At 37.7% G+C, this 16618-nt stretch overlaps 1 protein-coding gene and 2 long non-coding RNA genes across 3 annotated transcripts in view; 1 reads left to right on the top strand and 2 right to left on the bottom strand.

Moving 5' to 3' along the window:
• The window catches only part of LOC309652666, an 857026-nt gene that overhangs the window by 102554 nt on the left and 737854 nt on the right, over positions 1 to 16618 (bottom strand). The window lies entirely within an intron of this gene.
• The window catches only part of LOC309652562 (melanoma-associated antigen B16-like), a 44684-nt gene that overhangs the window by 17886 nt on the left and 10180 nt on the right, over positions 1 to 16618 (bottom strand).
• LOC309652667 lies at positions 3211 to 16097 on the top strand. The gene is made up of 2 exons (XR_014258869.1): positions 3211 to 8532; positions 8567 to 16097. It is a non-coding gene; the product is annotated as an uncharacterized lncRNA (long non-coding RNA).

The raw sequence follows: 16618 nt of genomic DNA, 5'->3' as shown, positions 1-16618 counted from the left end.
GGACTGAGATCAAAGGCTGGTCAAAGTTAATAGAGGCAAACTTGTAATGTGAGAAACACACATCTAGCAGCAATTCCGGGTGAGTGCTGTCTCTTCATCCCCACTTGCCTGAATATTTGTTAAAGTCCAAATATTGTTTTTATGCACCAGAATAAGTGGCCAAGAGTCCTTTAGAGTACTGTTCTGTTGAAGCTCCCTAGAGAAAGGCAAGTGCCATATAAGTGATAAATGTTAAGAATCCATAAGATGATGAATCTCTTTTAGTTAGACTATTAGGGAAAGACTATCTAAAAAAGCTACCATCATAACTGAGACTTAGAGAATGAGTAGTACATTTATACGTAAACTTGGATGTGGCTATAAATTCAGGGAAGGTGGACGACAAAGCAAATTCTCAGAATATGGAGTTTTCCAAATTAACTGGGACACTTGAGCCTTTGGGAAACTTGGGGAGTTGGGGCTGTAAAGGTAGGCTTGTGTCAGTGATTTTTTGCATCATTCAACGAGTAGTGAGGAGTCATGGGAAATTTTTATGTGGAAGTATAACATAGTTTTCCAAAAAGTTAATATAGCAGTCTAACATTAGAGAGAAACTATTCTGAGTTTATGGAATCGATGTGGTAGATGTTTTCAGTAGTCTAGCCATGAAGTCACAAAGTCATGGACAAGAGTGGTGAGGATAGATACGGACAAATAGGGGCAGAGGCAAACAAACAAACAAACAAACAAACAAATAAATAAATAAATAAATATTTGGTAGGACTTGTATGCCAGGCCAGCCTACAAACACTAATCCAGTTATAAAGACTCTCAAAATGATTACTTAAACCAAGTTTGTTTTACTTTCATATAAGTTAAATAATTCAAAGGACATAAACTGGATTGAGGATACAAATATGAGTATAAATATTTCCTCAAGGTTTTCAGAGTTTCTCAGAGGTCCACCAGCTTGGGGGTTAATGCAACCCATGCTGAGAGAGATCAGGTCTAGTCTGTGGAAACGTATGTGTGTATGAAGGGAACTTATGATTCTTTAAACCAACTGTCCAGAGTTGAGGCCAGGTAAACATTCACATACAAAATCTTGCATATCTGTAATTACTACAGAAAATAGGTAGCAAAACGATTTCTTCAACATGATGAGAAGAGATGAAACTTGGGAACTAAAGGGCTTAGGGAAAGATGTGAAGAGCCCTTTGGAAAATGCCATGTTAGGGCAATATAAGATTGATAAAATACAGCTAAGCAGGAGTAAAAAGGGCAGTTAGAGCAACCCAAATTTTAGGGCTAACCCCTATTTGTGACTTCCTTACCATTTTGTAGGAATTATGAAAAAATCAATGGGAGGGTAAGGTCAGCCTAGACTAGATAAGTTCCATGGTATCAACGAAACAGATCAAATAAGTAAGAGATTTAAGGGCAGTTTTAGAATAGCTGGCCATGAGATCCATGTTAATTATCAAGGCGACTGTCAGAAATTTTTATTACTACATTATCTTGAATTTCCAAGGATGATGGCAAGAGACAAGTCAAGGAAAACCTTGATTCTGGGCTTGGATTTTGTGTTTTAAAAAAAAATGAGTGATAGAGAAGTAAACACATGATAAAGGGATAATCTCAGGTTATGAATTTCTAAAATCTTTGATGAATGACAGTGGAAGAATAATGGTCTGAAATTATCTATGAAGGTCCTTCCATATCCTGTTTGCCTTCTTTTGAGTCTGGAAGGGTAGAAAACAGATTAAATTTTGGAGATGACTGAGGAAATGTTTGAGGAAATAGCAATTCAAGCTTAAGTGGGAAGATATGGGTGATTCGGAACAAAGTTACATGGCGTATTGAGCAGGATGAGCAGGAAGATACCAGAGAACTGAGGAACTGAACTGGGTAAGAATGGGAGAACCAAAGATTGTTTGACGGCAGAGTCCACACCTGGTATAAAAGGTGTAGAGAGAGCTTCCCTGGTGGCGCAGTGGTTGAGAGTCTGCCTGCCAATGCAGGGGACACGGGTTCGCGCCCTGGTCTGGGAGGATCCCACATGCCGCGGAGCCACTGGGCCCGTGAGCCACAATTACTGAGCCTGCGTGTCTGGAGCCTGTGCTCCGCAACAAGAGAGGCCGCGATAGTGAGAGGCCCGCGCACCGCGATGAAGAGTGGCCCCCACTTGCCACAGCTGGGGGAAGCCCTCGCACAGAAGCGAAGACCCAACACAGCCATAAATAAATAAATAAATAAATAAAACATAAACAAAACAAAACACACTATCTTCTCTCACAAGTTGGAACCCCAAATATATAAAAAAAAAAAAGAAAAAAAAAAAGGTGTAGAGAACCAGAGCAAAGAAAGAAGTGCAAAGATAGCAGACTGAATCTAAATACTATTAGCAAGTAGAAAGGAAATTCTTAAAAGGCATAAACTTGACATAAAGTTGGAGCTCTGCTTGACTCCATGATTCACTGCCACTGCAACAAAACATACTGTGATGGAAGAGTCCACTGGCTCATTCCTCAGCTTCAAGTGTGCTTGACGTCAAACGTCACCACAGCAACAGTCATTAGCATCTTCTGAAATCTTCCCATCACTTTTAAGAATTTTGCTTTACAAAGTCCATTAAGAATTCATCATAGATTATAGTAAACCTATTCCAAATATTTCAATGAAGTAGTATATTTCACCATTTTGCATATAATCTGGGATATAAAATTAATTAAATTAACCCATGTTTTGGGAGGAGATCAAGATGGTGAAGTAGAAGGGCATGAATCTCACCTCCTCCTACAAATACATCAAAAATATATCTACGCGTTGAACAATTCTTACAGAATACTTACTGAAAGCTGGCAGAGGATTTCATACAACCAAAGCTGCAAGAAAGATCCCCATGTAACTGGGTAGGACAAAATAAAAAAAGAAAGAATTGGGATGGGACCTGTGCCCCTGGGAAGGAGCTGTGAAAGAGGAAAGGTCCCCTCACCCTGGGAACCTCCTTCACTGGCTGGGAGGTCTGCAGGGATAGTTAGGAAGCTTCAGAGGCTTAAGAGGACAGTGTGAGAGGTGGCTTCTGGCCAGGCAGTGTACAAAGAGGCCAGTACAGACAGTCCTTGCCACATTGCCACACTTCCCAGACCAAAACACATGCCTGGGTGCTGAAACTCAGGCTTCATTGGAAGCCTGTTCGTGTTCAAAGTAGCTGGGTGCTGAAACTCAGGTTTCATTGGACAAACCTGGGGAGAGGACTCAGTTTGGCTGCATGGAGACAGACTGAAGGGATGGGAGTGTGGTCTGGGCTGAAACTGAGGGTACAAGAGGACACAGCATGGGTCTGTCACAGAAGCCCAATTATCAACGCGTGAAGGGAGGGGCATGGATCCACCACAGCAGTCTCACTGTCAGCATTCTCACACCAGGGCATGGCTCTGACAGAAGCGGGTTTTGGGAGTGCACATGTGGAAGGAAGTGGGGCTGAAATATGAGCCGACTACCAGTGCTCCCCTGGTGGGTTCAGGGGCGTGGTTTCAGTGTGTTTTCCCGCCAGCAGACTTTGGGAGTGTACACATACCTGAGGACGTCAGAGCCAATTACCAGCACTCCCACAGCAACAGTGGACTTTGTGGGTGCACACACCAGGTGGCAGGTGATATCACAGAGTCACACGTCCCTGTGGACAGCTCCTGTGGAGGAATATGCGGCAGCTCCTTTCTCAGTGGGAGTGCTCCAGTCCTGCTTACTTCAACTGTAGCTTAGAACTGGATCTGGGGCTTCTACTTCAAGAACTGGGGAGCAGATCCTGTCCCCAACAGGGCTGTGACAACCACAGAGCAAAGAGGAGGCTCCACCAAATATCCAGTGCAGGTTCTGATAACCACAACAATAAACACACCCCCTATCAAGGGGACAATGGCCAGCACATGATAAGGAAAGACATGGGAGGCATCCATACCAAAAACAGTCCTCACACCAAATATTTCAGACTCACACAGTCTACATAGGGATGCTCCCACATAAAAGCAGCCCTTCAAGACCACAGTAGGGAGTTCCCTGGTGGTTTAGTGGTTAGGATTCAACACTTTCACTGCTGTGGCCCGGGTTCAATCCCTGGTGGGGGAACTGAGATCCCGTAAGCTGCGTGTGGTGCGGCCAAAAAAAAAAAAAGACCACAGTAGATAAATATTTCTCCTCACTTCATAGAGTCAAAGAAATCTAAGTTAAATTAAAAAGCAGAGTAACTATTCCCAATTAAAAGACTAAGAGAAATACCCTGAAAGAACAAAAAATCAAATAGACCTCTCCAGTCTACCACATGCTGAGTTCAAAATGGAGGTAATAAAAATGCTAAGGAATTAGAAAAGATTATCAATGGAAATGCAGATCACTGGAACAAGGAACTAGAAGCTATAAAGAGGAGCCAATCAAAATTAGACAACTCAATTGCTGAGATAAAAACCTAGCTAAAGGCAATGAATAGCAAACTAAATAATGAAGAAGAATGGATAACTCATCTGGAAGATAGAATAATGAAAATCACCCAATCAGAAGAGAAGACAGAAAGACTTAAAAAAAAAGAAAAAAGAAAAAAAAGGAAAGCAACATACAACACCTATGGAATAATATTAAGTGTGCCAATCTACACATAATAGGGATCCCAGAAGGAGTAGAAAGAGAAAAGGGGATCAAAAATGTACTTGAAGAAATTATGGCTGAAAACTTCCCAAACCTAAAAAGGAAACAGATACCCAGGTATGAGAAGCACAGAGGGTCCCAAACAATATGAACCTGAACAGACCCACACCAAGACATATCATAATTAAAATGGCAAAAGTTAAAGATAAAGAGAGGATTCTGAAGATGGCAAGAGAAAAAGAGTCAGTTACGAGGGAACCCCTTACGGCTATCAGCTGATTTCTCTACAGAAACTCTGCAGCCTGGAAGGGAGTGGCAGGACATATTCAAATTCCTGAAAGACAAAAAACTGTAACCCAGAAAATTCTGCCCAGCAAGATTATCATTTAGAATAGAAGGAGAAACTAAGAATTTCTCAGATAAGCAAAAACTAAAAGAATACAGCAATACTAAACCTATCCTAAAAGAATATTGAAAGGTCTTCTCTAAATGGAAAAGAAGCAAGAATCTATAGGAAAGGGAAAATCACAATAGTAAAGGCAAATATATAAAAGGACTGAAGATCACTTAAATAAGCCAGCACATATATTAAGAAAACAATAAAAACAATTCGGTGAAAGTGATTATACCTACAATGAACAGCAAAAAGATAAACATGAAGATGTAAAATAGGACAGCAAAATCACAAAATGCAGGGGAGGAGACTAAGAAAATGTAGATCTTTTAGAATGTGCTTGAGGTTATATGACTACCAGTCTAAAACAAGTAGACATAGTAATGGGTCAACATACTTGAAAACCAGGGTAACCTCAAATCAAAAACATACAACAAAGAGGCAAAAATCAAAAAGAAAGGAATTCAAGAATAGTACAAAAGAAAACCATCAAACCACAAAAGGAAAAACAAAAAGAAGAAAGGAACAAAGAAGAAACACAAAATCAACTGGAAAACAAAGTTTAAAATGGCAGTAAATACATACTTATCAATAATTACTTTAAATGTCAATGGACTAAATGCTCCGATCAAAAGACACAGAGTGGCAGATTGGATAATAAAACAAGAACCTACAATAGGCTGCCTACAGAAGATCCACTTTACTGTGAAAGACACACATAGATTGAAAGCGAGAGGATGAAGAAAGATATTTAATGCAAGTGGAAATGACAAGAAAGCAGGGGTAGCAATACTAATATCTGACAAAACAGACTTCAAAATAAAGGCCATAAAGAAAGACGAAGAAGGACACTATATAATGATAAAAGTATCAATACAAGCAGAGGATATTACACTGATTAACATATATGCATCCAATATAGGAGCACCTAAATATATAAAACAAATACTAACAAACATAAAGGGAGAAATTTATGGGAATACAGTAATAGTAGGAGACTTTAAGACCCCAGTGACATCAATGGACAGACCTTCAAGACAGAAAATCAATGAGGCAACAGAGATCCTAAATGACACAACAGAACAGGTAGACTTAATTGATATCTACAGGACAGTATATCCCCCCCAAAACAGAATACACATTCTTTTCAAGTGCATATGGAGCATTCTCTGGGAGACACCACCTACCAGGACACAAAACAAGCCTCAACAAATTTAAGAGGATAGAAATTATTTCAGGCAACTTTTCTGACCACAGCAGTATTAAACTAGAAATTGACCACAGAAAGAGAAACAAGAAGAAAACAATTACATGGAGACTAAACAACATGCTACTAAAAAAAAACCAATTGGTCAAAGAGGAAATCAAAAAACACCTCAAGACAAATGACAATGAAAACACAACAAAACAAAATCTATGGGATGCAGCATAAGCAGTCCTAAGATGGAAGTTCATAGCAATACAGGCCTTCCTCAGAAAACAAGAAAAATCTCAAGTAAGCAACCTAACCTACCACCTAAAAGAATTAGAAAAAGAAGAACAAACTAAACCTAAAATCAGCAGAAGGAAGGAAATAATAAAGATCAAAGAGGATATAAATAAAAGAGATTTAAAAATGGAAAAAAAAATCAATAAAACTAAGAGCTGGTTTTTTGAAAGAATAAACAAAATCAACACACCTCTGGCCAGGCTCACCAAAAAGAAGAGAGGACCCAAATAAACAAAATAAGAAATGAAAAAAGGAGAAAGAACAACCAATACCACAGACATACAAAAAAATCATAAGAGAATACTATGAATAATTATATGCCAACAAAATGGACAACCTACAGGAAATGAACGAGTTTCTAGGAACATACAACCTGCCAAAATTTAGTCAAGAAGAAACAGATAATTTGAACAGACAGGTCACTAGAAGTGAAATAAAATCTGTCTGGGGAAAAAAAAAAAACCTCCCTGCAAACAAAAGTCCAGGACTAGATGGCTTCACTGTGGAATCCTACCAAACATACAAAGAAGAACTTATACCAATCCTTCTCAAACTCTTCCAAAAGACTGAAGAGTAGGGAACACTGCCAAAGTCATTCCATGAAGCCACCACCACCCTGATACCAAAATCAGACAAAGACACTACCAAAAGAGAAAATTACAGGCCAATATCTTTGATGAATATAGATGCAATTATTACAATATCTGGTAATAACCTATAATGGAAAAGAATCTAAAAAACAATATAGGGGACTTCCCTGGCAGTCCAGTTGTTAAGACTCTGTGCTTCCAACGCAGGTGACATGGGTTTGATCCCTGGTTGGGGAACTAAGATCCCACATGCCGCAAGGTGTGGCCAAAATAAATAAATAAAAATTTAAAACACAATATATATATATAAAACTGAATTGCTGTGCTGTACACCTGAAACTAACACAATATTGTAAGTCAACTATCCTTCAATAAAAAAAAAAATTTTTAAAAAGCAAAACTCAAAACTCAGGGTTCATCAAGTGACTCCAGGGAAACTGCTCTTTCATTTGGTTTTCTGCCTCAGAAGATTTTTTACTTAGTAAATAGTACAATGTATTTTTTAAATTACAAAGAGATATTTTATCCAATGTTTTAATTAAAAATAAAATAAAATAAAATGAAGGAATATTTTATAAGGAGAAACAAAAAATTAACCTATATTTCAATTTTAATCTTGATCATCAAATGACAGCTGTGCAATTTAACTATTCTTTTGTAATGAGCAACAGGTCCCTCAGAATTGGCATGATTATTTTTAGACAAAACATAGTGAACGAACTTCAGTATCCTACTGTACATAAGGCAGCAAGGTCTGCTACTTAGGAGAAGAAACATAAGAGGCATCGTGAACTGTGGAACATTGTTGAATTAGGAGTGTTTATGACAACCTTGAAAGAAACTCCTGGGCTAGGAGTTATTGAAATAAATAGAGGAATTAAATAAGTGGATTTGATATGCTTTTCCTTTGTATAACCTTGTTTGTATTGGTCTTACCAGCAATTGTGAGGCTATACATTTCAAGACATATTTACAGTAAGCAAATATGTGCTCTTTTAACATAATTGTATGAAAGATTTTCGAAGGAATTTAGGGAACTAAAGGCGAATCAGGGCCCAACGCAAAGTGAGGGTGGATTAGGATAAATGCTGGTGGTTACATAAGAGGTTTTACAGGCTTCATCATTTTGAAAAACATTTGCAAAACATGTTTATGATAGCTGTGCCCAGAGTTTTCCCTCAGAGTTGAATTAATGTTGCCATTATGCTCTGGAAAAAGAGAGCTAGTCAAGGAAGGGCTAATTCCATTTTTATTGATGTTACTATTGGAAGACTTGTACATGTTTTTAAACACCGTAAGTGTAATTCTTTTTGAACAGCTGTTAGCTAATCTGAAATAATATGAGGAAAATTACAATATAAAAATTTCACACATATGTGAAATTTTCCCTATTCATGCTGGTCAAAGATATGCATTAGCTTGTGTGTGTGTGTGTGTGTGTGTGTGTGTGTGTGTGTGTGTGTGTGTGTGCAGTCTTTAAAAAAAAGTGCTAATTTTCAGTTCCGTTCTTAAGTATACAACAGTTATTTACTGAGGGCCTATAATTAGGAAATCCTTGATAAGCATAGCAGTAGCATATGCATGCATATTTCATAGCATAGCATAAACAAGGCTGGCATTCAAGCATTATGCTCTGCTTGTTAAAATATCGTAACAGTGGCTTTTACTACAGTACAACCCTTGGCCCTCTAACTACTCTGTCCCCTCCCCCAGAGCCCCCTGCATCTCCCAATAATTCAGTGACAGCTAAGGAGTTAACACACAGTGTGTCAGGGAGTCTCAGGACTTTGATCAGGCATCCTTTCAGATTGGTAAGAACTCTAATCTATGTTTGTTAATTATTTCAGGTATTAGCAATGGATACAAAGATAGATATGATATGGCTCCTGCCTCCCAGGAATTCATATCTGGTGGTGGAAACAGACATCCATAAATCTTGTCAATACAAAGTACACTCCGATAGACTGGAAATTTCAACATGATGCTGTGGAGCATGGTGGAAAGAGATTAATCACAACAGCGGAGGGCTGAGAGGGCTTCTTAGGAGATACTGGGTTTTATCTGGACCTTGAATGATGAGCCAATATGGGTGAAGGATGGCATTTTAGCAGATGAAACAACCTTACTGTAGAATAAGACAATTTCTATTACAATTACAGAGAAGACAATTTCTGTAAATAATGACTAGAAGGGTACGTCTGGAGTGTGTGTGTGGTAGCGAATGCAGAGTGACATACAGTTAAGAATACAGGCAGAATTTGTAGAGCAGTTTTGTTTTACTTCTTATTGCACTGGGAACCATTGAAGATTTTGGAGGAGGCAAAAGGTATGAGTCAATAGTTTCTGAAAGAGAAATCTATAGGTAATATATAAAATAAATGGGCTGGGAGAAGTAAGACAGCTAGATCTGGGTGATCATTTAGGGGCCTTTGGCAATAATTCAGATCAGGTAACAATTTTTTTTTTTTTCTGTAAAGGTCCAGATAGTAAATATTTTATGCTTGTGGGTCATCTGGTCTCTAACGCAACTACTGAACTCTACTGTTATAGTGTGAAAGCAGCCACAGAGAGTACCTAAATGAATGTGAGTGGCTGTGTTCCAATACTTACAAAAATAGGTGGCAGGTCAGATTTGGCACATAGGCCTGTTGACTCCTGTCCTAGGTCATCATTTATCAATATAAGTAACTTATTTTGGTTTCCCCAGAAAGCAAACTCTGAAACAAGGATCTGTTTATCTGGAAGGTAATCTTAGGAAACCCTCTGAAGTGGGAAATTAAGACAGTGAAGAGTGAAAGACAGTAAAGGATATAATTACAAACAGATTGCTACTGAAACCTGGGGTACCTCACTGAGGACCTTGTTAGAGACTATGTAGAATATCCCTATGTAGAACTGTCACCTCGTAGGGTGAGGAAGCTGAGTATGTATTCACTATATCCATGCCTCATTATTTGAGAAACACTCTTGAGATATTATCTCCCAGATGTTTCTGACATAAACAGACTAAGTATGTTCCCATGACAAACAATGCCTTCAATCAGAGATGCAGGAAGACATGAGTGTGTATGGGAACCATTATGGAGGATATATGGGCTCAGCACAGTACAGTTGCCCCTCGGTATCTGCAACGGATTGGTTCCAGAACCCCCATGGAAATCAAAATCCTTGGATGCTCAAGTGCCTTATATAAAATGGCATAGTACTTGCATCTAACCTACGCACATCTTCCCATATACTTTAAATCACCTCTAGATTACTTATAATACCTAACACAATGTAAATGCTATGTAAATAGTTGTGAATACAATGTAAATGCTATGTAAATAGTTGTGGCCTGTGGCAAAAAGTTTTGGTTTTTGGAACTTTCTGGATTTAAAACTTTTTTTTTTGATTTACGGTCGGTTGAATCCGCAGATGCAGAACCCACGGATGTAGAACCCATGGATACAGAGAGCCAACTGTATATGCTTCAGTGGGTGTAATGCCATATAGGTGAGTAGGGAAATGTTTTAAGAAAAGGGTGAAGTGGAAATGTATGCCTTCAGTGAGCTCCAGTCAAAATCCATGTGTCTGTGGGAGCAATATTTATTTTAAAGCCCACTTGGCAAGGAATAAAATTAAAGAGTGACCATTCAAAATGAAAGTTAATGGTAGATTGAACTAGATCAGTGAGAAAAAGGAAGAGAATTTCAAGAGAAATAAAAAGGTAAAATGGTTCTGTCACAGGTTGGGTTCCATGGGAATTTAGCACTCAGGATGTTTATTAGGAAGTGCTACTGGTATCAACAAGTATGTGTGTTGGGGGAAGAGGGTATAACATAGAACTGGAGAAAGTAAATGTTGAGCTGTGATGCAGCCCCAACAAAGGGCTCAGTCAACCTCATGGGGAATGCTATAGCTGAGCTGACCCTTCAGGATTATCCTGAGCTGGGGCAAGGGGGTCAGGTCTTTATACCCCTCTGTTGTTTGTTCACTGGAAGTTGGTTAGCTTTGGAAGGAAGCATGATTTTGGGTGAAGCAGTTTTCTTCAGCTAAGGAAGCCCTGAGAGAAGACTGACAGCCAAAAGCTACCTTTCCACAGGAACCCACCAGCTGAGGAGATAATGCCTGATTGATGACTGAGAGTACCCACCACAGGTACATTTGGTGATAATTGGATATAGGGAGATGAGGAAGAAAAACGAGGTAAATATGATAATGATATTGAGAAGCCCTAAGGAAGGTGACACAATTTAAAGAGGAAAAAGGGATTAAAAACTCAGTTAAATGTTGAGATCAAAATTACCTTTTTTTGCCAACACATTTCAGAAAAAAAATTAAGTTGATCTAGACATGAGAATATGGAAACTAATTTTATAAACCTAACATTATCTCAATGAAAAAAAGAAGCAAAAGCAAGCAAGCAAATACACTATGTGTGAAGTCTATTTTTCTTAAGGTCATGATAGAAATAATGTTAATGATATCATGCTTTGAGACATGATGAAAGTTAAGATTCTTTCCTGCATAACCACACAGATAGCTCTCTGGTCTGGATAAAAATTATAATTTGAAAAGCTCATTTTACCATCCATTATTACAGGATTGATATGTAACAAACTGTAGAAATGCAATGCTGTGGCCAGCTGTTTAGATGAAGTAGTGAAATATGCAAGTACATTTCTACTTTTCTTCAGGAAGAAGTTTGTTTTGCACAAGACTGCAAGTTAGATGAAGATAATTTGTCCTAAGTGGTTAACTTATACTTTAGTAACAGCAATTCTTAAATTTATTTTGATTGCAATAATACGATTCATAAATAAAATTTAGAGATAGCTATAAAACATGCATGTTCATAAGACAGAGACAACTCACTCCTAATGCAGTATTATGAAAATTAACTTGTACCAATTAAAGGTTGTATAATGTGGTATAACTTGCACATCATTTTTCTAATAATTTTTTCCAGTTGCTCTTTAATAATCTATATAAAAGCCATATGTCTGAGGTGTATCTCTGGCATGACGGTTCTAAATTTCTTAGGAGGATGTCACTCCAGTCAGCTCAAGGCCCTCCAGCTTGTGAATATCAGGGCCATAATATATCCTTAAAAATAAAATTTTAATAACAACAATCAGATAAATTTAATGGGTTTAAATTTATAGAACCACCTCCAGAACCACTCTTATGTGTTATCAGTTACCTACTTCTGGACCATGCGGTATAGAGTGTAGCAGTTTTGAACCTATTTTCTGACACAGATACCTTTGGCAGTCTAAAAAAATATACTCAGAATACTGTTTGTATATAAATAATAATATATAAGATAGCAAAAAAAAAAAATCTAAAAAAACCCTAAAAACAGAGCTATCATATGATCCAGCAATCCCACTCCTGGGCATATATCCAGAGAAAACCATACTTCAGAAAGATACATGTGGCCTTCCCTGGTGGCACAGTGGTTAAGAATCCACCTGCCAATGCAGGGGACCTGGGTTCGAGCCCTGGTCCGGGAAGATCCCACAAGCCATGGAGCAGCTAAGCCCGTGCGCCACAACTACTGAGCCTGCGCTCTAGAGCCCATGAACCACAACTACAGAGCCCACGTGCTACAACTAGTGAAGCCCGCACGCCTAGAGCCCGTGCTCCACAACAAGAGAAGCCACCACAATGAGAAAGCCCGTGCACCACAACGAAGAGTAGCCCCCACTCGCCACAACTAGAGAAAGCCTGCGTGCAGCAACGAAGACCCAATGCAGCCAAAAATAAATAAATAAAAATAAATAAATTTATAAAAAAAAAGATACACACACCCCAATGTTCATTGTAGCACTATTTACAATATCCAAGACATGGAAACAACCTAAATGTCCATCAGTGGATGAATGGATAAAGAAGATATGGTACATATATACAATGGAATATTACTCAGTCATAAAAATGAATGAAATAATGCCATTTGCAGTGATATGGATTGATCTAGAGATTATCATACTAAGTGAAGTAAGTCAGAGAAAGACAAATATCATATGCTATCACTTGTATGTTGAATCTAAAAAAATGATACAAATGAACTTATTTACAAAACAGGAACAGACTCACAGACTTAAAAGACAAACTTATGGTTATCAAAGGGGAAAGGTGGTAGGGGAGGGGTAAATTAGGAGGCTGGGATTAACATATACACACTACTATATATAAGGTAGATGATCAATAAGGACCTACTGTATAGCACAGGGAACTCTACTCAGTACTCTGTAATAACCTATATGGGAAAAGAATCTGAAAAAGAATTAATATATATATATATATATATATATATATATATATATATATATATATATATATATGTATAACTGATTCACTTTGCTGCACACCTGAAACTAACACAACTTTGTAAATCAACTATACTCCAATATAAAATAAAAATTTTAAAAAAGATAGCAAAGGAAGCCAGTAATTTTAAAATAGTGCTGTCAAAATAACTATGAAATGCATCTGTGAAGTAGGAGCATATATGCTCCTTAATGCACTGAGCAACAAGATATAGTGGGTGATTTCATAATCTCAATATGTGTGATGACTGTTGCATGGTTTAAAAATACCTGGGATGTTTACTGGTGACCTGGTCATAGGTACTTCTTACCTATTAGGTTGGTTGCCCATATTCATACTTGAAGGAAATGACACATTTCAGTGAGGCATTCACGAAAACATAAAAGTCATTTTTCTCCATCCAGTTCTTCATCCTCCCCATCCCCTGAATTTTATACATGGGAACCTCTGGGGGACCATGGCTGCTAGGTGAGAAACCCATGGCACACCCTGCTCTACTGCCCTCTGCCAGAGCCACATGTGTGGTGAGTTTGGTGTTGGCAAGTCAGTCCAGTGGTTCTTCTGCTCAGTCCACTTCGATGAAATCCTTCCCCTGAGGGCATTTCTTTGATGCAAGTGAGGCCAGATGGTGAAGGAATGTAAATTCGAGAACAAGAAGCTTAGACTTCAATCCATAGACATTTTCCAGCCTTTGATACTTTTCTGATAGCATGCTAGTACGATCCGAGCAGTGGTTTAGCTTTATAACCCTGTTAGTGGTGAACAAGATGGCTTGAAACTGAGGCGGGGGTTGAGTAAAGCATGAGAAGGAAGTATGGGTTGAGTTATCACTGTCACTGTCCCCCTTAAGAAGGAGGGGTAAATTACCAGGTACTGTGATGTATTACCAAGACTTGATGAATGTGGAATTTGGATAAAGAATCAAAGTTCTCATTAATAATGTTTTCTAGTCAGGCAATATGAAAATTATTTCAATATAAACAGAAGCAGAGAAGTAAGTCAAAATATATTTGGGGAGGACACATTATGTCTTTTATTTTAAATGTTCACTATTTGCTATCATGGCTGAGGAAATGTCCAACAGGTACTTGTTAGTCTTGAACTGAAGTTCTGGGTGGGAGGCTGGGAATTATATGGAACAAGATGATATTTGGATTTGTGAGTGAGTGTGGTAAGACGTCTGAAGGACAATGTGCAGAGTGAGAGAAGAGCAGAGAGGTAAAAACAAAACTTTGCGGGAGTGCTACATGGAGAAGGAGCAGAGAAGTAGTGAAAGAAAATCCCAAAACACAGGAGACAAAGTAATAGTATAGTTTCACATAAGGTAAGCAGTTATGAGTAAATTCTAGGGTCTAATGTATAACATGGTGACTATAATTAATAGTACTGTATTGTATACATGAAAGTTACCAGAGAGTAAATCTTAAAAGTTCTCACCATGAAAATAAATAATGGTAACTACGTGAGGTGATGGATGTGTTAACTAACCTTCTTGTGGCAATAATTTTGCAATGTATATGTATATCAAATCATCACACTGTACACCTTACGTTGACACAATGTTATATGTCAATTATATCTCAATAAACCTGGGAAAAAAGACAAAGAATTTGCCAAATTGTCTTCCAAAGTGACCATACCTTTTTGCATTCCCACCAGCAATGAATGAGAGTTCCTGTTGCTCCACAATCTTGCCAGTATTTTGGTGTTGTCAGTGTTCTGAATTTTGGCCATTCTAGTAGGTGCATAGTGATATCTCATTGTTTTAATATGCATTTAATATGCATTCCCAGATGACATTTGATGTGGAGTATCTTTTCGTATGCTTATTTGCCACCTGTATTTCTGTTTTGGTGGGGTGTCTATTATGATCGTTGGTCCATTTTTCAATTCAGTTGTTTTCTTATTGTAAAGTTTTAAGAGTTCTTTTTATATTTTTGGTAACAGTCCTTCATCTAATGTGACTTTTGCAAATATTTTCTCCCAGTCGGTGGCTTGTCTTATTCTCTTGACTTGCTTTCACAGAGCAGAAGTTTTTAATTTTAATGAAGTCCAGTTTATCATACATTTGGTGTTTATCTAAAAAGTCATTGCCATACCTAAGGTCATTTAGGTTTTTGTCAATGTTATTTTCTAGATTTACAGTTTTGTGTTTTACATTTTGGTCTGTGATCTATTTTGAGTTCATTTTTTAAAGGGTGTATGGTCTGTGTCTAGATTCTTTTTTGTGTGTGTGACTGTCTAGTGGTTCCCATACCATTTTTTGAAAAGACTGTCTTTGCTCCATTGCATTACCTTTACTCCTTCATAAGAGATCAGTTGACAATATTCACGTGAGTCTATTTCTAGGCTCTGTATTCTCTTCCATCGAACTATTTGTTTTTCTTTTGCCAATATCATACTGTCCTAATTACTGTAGTTTTATAGTAAGTCTTGAGGTTACACAGTGTCAGTCTTTCAACTTTGTTCTGCTTCAATATTGTGTTGGCTATTCTGGATTTTTGCCTCTCCATATAAATTTTAGAATCAGTTTGTCGATATCCAAAAAATTACTTGCTTAGCTTTGATTGGGATTATATTGAATCTGTAGATTATTTTGGAAAAGAATGGACTCTAAGAATTTAATATGTTGATCTTGGCTGACGGCCTAAAATAATATCCAAACATTGAACAACAAGAATACTTTTATATAGCATTTACTTACAGGGGCAAATCTTTAGATGTTACAGAACATTACATGGACATAGTTCAGTGCAGTCACCAAGGTGCTTTAACTCTGTTTACTCCTCATTAGAAAACTAAATACTGAGAATTTACAATTAAGGTGGCTTCTAGTCGTATTAGTAAATTTAATCTCTACCCTGAACATTCTTAATATACTAGTCTGAAGTTCAATCCTATTATTCATGACCTTTGATAGTAACAAATAGTCAATTAAGCTTGTAGCTCCAGAAAATAAGTAACAATGATGTTTTAACATCATCAACAAATACCCTGTATTTCTGCTCAATAGCAGCTATAAGTGCTTTTTTACTTGCTGGAAAGTGATTGTATTCATTTACTTCTTACAAGTGTGAATTATAGCTAAGACACATTTCTAAAAATTTGCAGTTCAGAAATTCGCACACTGGAAAGAAATCTTTTATGACAATAGCACAAGAAAGCCTCATGCAAACAACTGCAAACAAGCTTTTAGTCAGCTTTGGT

This window comes from Balaenoptera physalus (genome assembly GCF_965194825.1).
Source record: "Balaenoptera physalus genome assembly, chromosome: X".
In the NCBI taxonomy this organism is placed as follows: Eukaryota; Metazoa; Chordata; class Mammalia; order Artiodactyla; family Balaenopteridae; genus Balaenoptera; species Balaenoptera physalus.
Note: the sequence above shows the minus strand (reverse complement) of the source record. Positions and strands in the feature narration are given on the sequence as shown.